This window comes from Nansenia antarctica (genome assembly GCF_963989245.1).
Source record: "Nansenia antarctica genome assembly, chromosome: 19".
In the NCBI taxonomy this organism is placed as follows: Eukaryota; Metazoa; Chordata; class Actinopteri; order Argentiniformes; family Microstomatidae; genus Nansenia; species Nansenia antarctica.
In genome coordinates this window covers 12375834-12383333 of record NC_137692.1, presented here as the reverse complement: position 1 = coordinate 12383333, position 7500 = coordinate 12375834, and the positions used below count along the sequence as shown (strand labels likewise).

Sequence of the window (7500 nt, the reverse complement as noted above, 5' to 3'; positions counted from 1 at the left end):
ATAGCATTTTCACCTTCTATCATTTTCCGATCTATCAGCCATTTGATAAGTTTCATTCGGTTACTACACTTACATCTTTGTCACTTAAAATGAAAAATAATTGTTTGGAGATTAGTGTTCATGGTCTGGCGACACGAGACTGCACGTGAAAGCAAACATGTCTCATATGGAGTTGTTGACAAATAAAGGGCAGGCATTATTGTCACTTTTAAATACGCTCTCTCTCTCTCACTCTCTCTCTCTCTCTCTCTCTCTCTCTCTCTCTCTCTCTCTACATATATATATATATATATATATATATATATCTGTGTGAAGGTTGAAAGCAAACTTTATGAATATTTCAGTCATTTCCTCAGTGAATGGTCATGTTTCAGAATAAGAACAAATGGAATGCATGACTTGGTCTGCAGCTGTGACCATATCATTTTGCATCTCACACACTACACACACACACACACACACACACACACATACATACACACACACATACACACACACACACACACACGCACGCACGCACACACGTGCACGCACACACACACACACACACATACGCACGCACGCACACACGTGCACGCACACACACACACACACACACACACACACACACACACACATGCACACACACAGACACACACACACACACACACACACACACACACACACACTCGATGGCAAGGCTTCAGTGGAATTCCGTTGCCTGGGATGTGCACTTCCCAATCTTATTTTGTTCAAACTCCTAACACATTCGCTCTGAGAGCCAGTGTGTGTGTGTGTGTGTGTGTGGGTGTGTGTGTAGTCCCTGAGGTGCAGAGTGGACGGACGAACACGGCGCCTGAGCATGGTTGACTGCTCTTTCCCCATGTTCTCTAGAAATAGGACATGAGTTACCGTTCTAGAGGAACAATGTAACATGGCTGCCTTTGGCAGGTGAAAATGCTTACATGCCAATACACCCTCCATGCACTTGCCTATGAGTATACTGTATGGAACTGTATTGAATTAAAGTATTGACTTACACTAACAGGCATAAACAGAGGGAAACATTTGACTAAGGCAGTGAATCGAGGGGGTTGTTCGTTGGTAAATCTATGGGCTTGAATGGAAGCGTTCACTGAGTGCTAGCATTCCTGCCAGCTATTATAGCTTATTACGATAACTCTATCTTTCCAGGAGATAAAAAAACTAGCCTTGTTGCCATTTGCCAGCTATTACTTTCGCTAATTATACTTAACTGCTTGGAGCTTATCTTGCCTCCTCCTACAGCGTTGAGTTGAGCAGTTCTTTTTTTTTCTTATTTATTTCCCTTAACTCAAATTAGAGGTGGGGGAGAGGGAACAGATAAAGGAAAACTAGAAGAACTAACAAAACTAAGTTAATTCAAGTATTATTGCATTTGGAAGTTGCATTAGTCCAACTGAAGCACTATGAGCACCTAACAATCCTCTGTGGAGCTGGATTGGTAGAATGTCGCAAATACAGGAAGTGACCTCATCTTGCTGACATGTGGTTCTAACGGGGTCAAACCAAGAGGGGAAATGCCGATAGCAATCAAGGGTTTATCCATGGGAAATGGGGTGAACTTGATTGAGTACAAACTGCAGTAGATAGAATGAGTATGGGAGATATTTGAAGTTATGCTTTTCAATCATCTAGATTTCAAGTGTGGAGAGCAATCTTTAAAAAAAGCATGCAGAACTCAACATCAAACCAAACCAATCTGAATTCACTGCAAACCCAAGCCAAAACCAAACCACTGCATCCAGCACTGACCATAATAGTATCTCCATCCTCTCCAACAGCACGTTATCATAGAGTGAGTCCATCCCCATGAGTCTCAAGTTGAGCAGGAAATTAACATTTCAAAGATCTGCAGTTAAGATAAATCAATGGAGAGAGATCAATGTTCATTGAAATTTCATGAACATTGAGCAGATACAAAAAAAAACTACACAATCCCACCACAGATAAAATATAATTAACACGTTTAAATTGGGGGTGGATGTATCAGATGACACACCCATACTTTCAAATTAAAATTAAAATCCCCCCCCTCGTTCTCTATATTCGAAATGGTTGAAGACACCTGTTCTCTCCCCTTCGATGACATCTACAATATGCGCGCCTGTATCTGTGAGGACATCAGTCACCGGCCCGTAGCATGGGGACCCTCCACACATTACCACCCAACAGAAATCAAATGGGTTCCCTTCACAGCTGATTGCGGGCGCAAATTAATATTGTAAAATGAAGATCAATACATGACCATGCGCCGATCGATGACGGCTAAATTACGGCCGCCGTTTTCCCCCCTCATTCAAGATGAGTTGTGTTTTCCTCTCAAAGTCAATACCCTGCAACCTCCCTCATTCATTTCTCAATAAACTTGCCGATGAATTTCAATCAAACCCAGTGGTGGTGAGAAGGAGTGGGGGGTAGGGGGTAGGGGGATAAGGGGGAGGGGGGGGGGGGTGGTGGATGGAGTTCTTTCAAAGCCTGTTGAGTGTGAAACGTACTGAAAACGGGCCAAGGAGGGGAGAGGTAAAAGCCAAGGGAGGGAGGGAAGCAAGACTTGTGTATCAAGAAGCCCCCCTACCTCCTTCCTACCTACCTCCCCCCTCGTCTACCGTGTTCTAGCTACAAAGGACTGACGCCGAGACTTAGTCAGGATTATCCATTAGGACTAGGATCGTTACAAACCTGACAGCTACCAATACACTTGGACAAAGAGGGGGACCAATTAAATCCAAATCAATAAATACCCTCCATATAGAGAAACAACCATGCTCCCTGATATGTGTTTTTTCTCCTCCTTTTTTTCCCTCTTTCCTTCCATAAAGCGGCTTCACAGAGAGATAGCTGCCGTAGGTTAAAAAGACCCTGTTCAACTGCAGCCACTTATTTCAATCAATTTTTCCAGCGCTGGATTTCACAGGTCACTTACTGATAACACACCACAGTGTAATGCCACGGTGCGTACCTCAAAGCGTACCTTGACAACCCACCAGACAGCGGGGGAGTGAGAGTGTGTGTCACGTCAGCCTTAATTGGACGAAAGGACCTTCCCCCCCCTGAAACCTTGACGCTATCTGCACACACTCACAAAGGCTTTGATGCTGAGCCCTGTCTCGCTAGGCGAAGAGTGTCTTAGCCTCTCCCGTGGAGCAGTAGTGCTAAATACCAGGGGTGTAATGAGACACCCTACCGAGGGGACTGTATTGAGACATGAACAGTGAAGTCTGTTCCCCTTTCAACATGCTAACAGTGTTGCTTATAAGTATAACCTACAACACACCCTATTTCACCATAAGTATTCACAACTGTACAACCATTCATGTAGTGCTTACTGTAGGATGATGCTATGCTGTGTCAATCAAATGATAGAACTTCCTTTCGTGTATGCCTTTTAACTCATACATGTAATGCGTATGATGATGCTGCACCCTCTGCATAAATGTGCTATGAAGTTAATGCACATAAAGCCCTTATTCGGTTGTTAAGTCTGACGTCAAACGTGACGTTTAGCAATTTCCGGGTCCAAACCAGAAATTCTCCGCACCAGAGTACCAGTGTACTACAGCCGGTAGAATGACAGTTCAATCGTTTTTTAGACTCGGATCTATTGATACAACAAGGGACGCAGCACTTTCCCGTTTTCCCCATATTGTCAGGGTCTTTGAGCCTCGGAAAAGCACTATATAAATATAATGAATTATTATTATTACTGCAGCAATTCGAAGAGAGCGCTTCAGCCAACGTTGGACCCGGAAACACGTCACGACTTAACAAACGAATAGCGCTTACTTCATTGCATGTCTTTGAGGTCCCCTCTAAAACAGATCTGTTTACATACCTCAGTGAATGCCTTTGATTACACCGTATCTATCTTCCAGTAGGTCCCAGCCCATCTCTGACCAGTAGCTAGCTAGCTAGCGTACCAAACCCTGCCCTGCAGGGAAGGAAACCTGGAGGATGCCCAGTATCTGATCTGCTCCAAATATGGGACTTCAAAGTACTTCTTGGCTGAAGGGTGGAGGGGAGTTGCAGGGTTAAGCCCGACACACAGACTGAACCGCACAAGACCAAAACGGATGTGGTTCTGATAAAAGACGTCAATGTTTGTTTTTGAAGTTGATAAACCGTTAGTCAAGTCTTTTTCTTGGAGTTCAGCAAAGGGTGTAGTTTTTAGACTTGTAGACTGTATCTCGCTTGTGTCTTTCAAGTGATGATAGGCAAATGGTCAGTCTTGGTCTAAACACATAAAACACTGACAATAATGTATACAGCATACATACGATACATACATACGTATCTTCATAAGGTCTTTGATGTACAGTATGCAAGATAATTATAGATTTTAAAAAAAGATCTTCAACAGAATGAACACCTTCCTGTGTATGTCCCCCTACTACAGTATGAGGCTGACATTTCTTGATCCCCAGTAGTATTGAGTGAAACACACATGACCCCTTTGTCCTTAGTTGATGAATGACTGCCTCATACCCATTTTGTCAGATTTTGGCGCAGTGGAGTCGATACTGTCTCCTTGACAAGAAAACTTTGTGATTCATCAGCCTTCAAGGCTGTCTGTTTCCTTAACTGAACTCCAGCTAGAGACCCCAGATACAGAGAGATATATATACACACACACACACACACACGCACGCACGCACAAACACAAGCACGCACGAACACACAAACACACACACACACACACACACACACACACACACAGCGAGAGACACACTAGAGATACTCCTTGTATGGGGCATCAACAAACTTCATCCAAAAAATCCTTCATTCACCCAGCCAGTGCAACCCCACTGTGAGGTCGGACGAATCACTCCTATTACAGCATCCCTTTTATGAAGGGGGTGGGGGGTTGGGGGGGGAATAAAAACACTTGACTTGTACTAATAGCTGAGAAACCACGGTTGTCACCCAATGGTCTGAAGACGAAGCACCCTGTCACTGCCCAGCTTGGGAAATTAGCAAATAATGTTCCCCTCGCCCTGACAAATGTGTGACAGCTCGCCTTCGCCGATCACTCTCTACCAACGCCATGATGCATGTCTCAGAGCCCCGCTGGAGGATACAGCCAGAGTCTCACTGACCCTCAATTTAGCCATGACAAATGGCCGGGCTGGTAAATGTACGCTTTCTGTGGCGGAGGACGGGGGTTCATTTTAAGCAATCCTGGTTATGTGGATGTCACTGATTAGGATAAATAGTCTGTGAGTGTGGCGGGAGTGCTACTGTATAGCACATCATATGAGTAAAGGTCTCACCCAGTGGTGTCTTGGGAGGGAGCCTCTAATGGGACCCGAGCCAAGATAAAAACCCCAAAAGCTCTGATGCTATTAGATGGTTCAATTGGAAAAGCTGTACGGTCAAAGTTTGTATTAATAGTTGTCTCTTTTTCCACAAAACAGTAACTCTATAGTAAAAAAAAAGATATTGACGTTTCAAACAAAGGTTTTTTTGTAAAATACCTCGCTGAACCGAACATATCTTTTTATGTAGTGCTTAATAAAGTGTAAAGTATTGACTTGAGGACAGGTAGTTCTTTCTGCTTTTCATTTTCGACAACCTTGCTGACAGTTTACTCCAGCAAGCAGCCCTGACCAATGGATAACCGATGCAGTGCATGGATCAGACTCAGGACAAACCGATTCAGAGTGACAATTATGTGTTGAAGGTATTTGGATGAAGGACACAATTGATTGATACATTGAGTCTTATATTGGTTTATCAAAATAGTGTTTGCCTCATTTTATTTTATTTTATTATTGAATAATCTATCGTGACCAAAATGTTATTGAATGAATGAATTATTCATAAAATGACTTATAAAAAGTTATACCCTTAACTGAAGTTTTATAGGCAGTATCTCTAGTTTGTGTGACAAAGGTTTCAGCGTCTTTGAGCCTCGGAAAAGCGCTATATAAATGTAATGAATTATTATTATTAATACACCTAAAGCCTACAGGATTATTTGATGTACACTACAGGGTACTCACACCCTCTTGAAGGGACTGTGAGTTTTGGAGTCGTTCCAAAATACCAACCCAACAGGACGTCCCACTACCATTAGAACTGACTGCAGTCTTCTCCATGTTGACTCTTGGTAATTTGTGATAATTTGTTAAATTGAGCGAGTTAAATCTCCATAATTAGGGTGGTTGGGAAAGAGGAGTCAACATGTACAAATAAAAAAAAAACACGTCTCTCAAGTAAAGGCTTGAAAAGTCTTAGCTTGAAGCCTGGCTTTGTTAACTTGACCTTTGATATGCAAACGCTGCCCACCAACACCCAAACGAGATGGGGACATTAGACGCCCTCGAGACAGAAATAATATTCCTGTGTCATTTCTTGCGCTTTATAAAATGTCTTTTACATTTAGCTTTAGTGAGACCTTCTTTAATCTGATTGACTGTAGAAAAGGGGAGTTGTTTATGTTTCCACAAACAAATCAGTTAACACTGACCTGTACATTCTGGAATAAATGACAAGTGTTTTATTTCATCAAACGATCTGACTGTCCATGACATAGTCTTACTTGACTGTCCTTGAGGTCATGTGTCAACTTAGCAATTACTATACATAAGGAAATCAGTGTTAACTCGGTTGTTTAAGTGCCTCAAGCTCACTAACGGTCTCCGTCTCTCAAACGCCTCTAACCCTTGTCCAATCAGGGTGAGCGAGCCGCTCTGGGAGAAGCAGTCGTGCAGTGGAGCTGGAACTTGTCTATCGGTGGACTTGACTCTCCCTTTTAATTCACCGCACTAATCAATTGTACCACCATTGCCTTCCGGGGTAATTGTGTCTTTATACTAACTGGAAGAGAGTCAGGAGTCAGGAGGGGAAGGAGAGAAAAAAGATCAACATGGACACAGAAGAGAAGGGAAGGGGAAGGGGACACGTCCCCCCCCCCCTCCCCCGACTAGAACCTGATGGTAATCATTCCAATCCGCTTAGCCTGTGTGACTAATGGGTTCTGTTCTTAAGGGACCGAGCACTTTCACCCAGGTGCTATAGAAGCCATTAATGTCTTAACTTATACACCTTCCCCAGGCTTTCGCACACACACACTACACACACACACACACACACACACACACACACACACACACACTACACTCTTGTTTCATTATCCCGGTGCCTTGTTGGCCTCTGCTCTGCTCCTGCTAGGGAGGTTAAACGCGGGAGTGTGGGGGCCAGGCTGAACCGTTGGAGGGGAGAGGGGTAGAATGGCTAAGAGGGGGGCTTGATGAGAAACAGCTGCCCCAGGATGGAGGGGTCTAGTAGGGGGGGGGGGGGTTAAGGTCTACTCCCCCACCCCCACCCCCATCAACCCCTCCACTATTTTTGTGGTTCCGCTGTGTGTTTCTCAAGGCCAGGGTTGTGTGCGTGTGTGTGTGCGTGTGTGTGTGTGTGTGTGTGTGTGTGTGTGTGTGTGTGTGTGTATGTGCCAGTGGGGGGAGTGAGAGTGATTGTCAC

At 43.9% G+C, this 7500-nt stretch overlaps 1 protein-coding gene across 6 annotated transcripts in view; it reads right to left on the bottom strand.

The window, feature by feature from the left end:
- The window catches only part of LOC308173754 (transcription factor COE3), a gene marked incomplete at both ends in the record, with an annotated part of 77948 nt that overhangs the window by 13496 nt on the left and 56952 nt on the right, over window positions 1-7500 (bottom strand). The gene's annotated exons all lie outside the window — the stretch shown is intronic.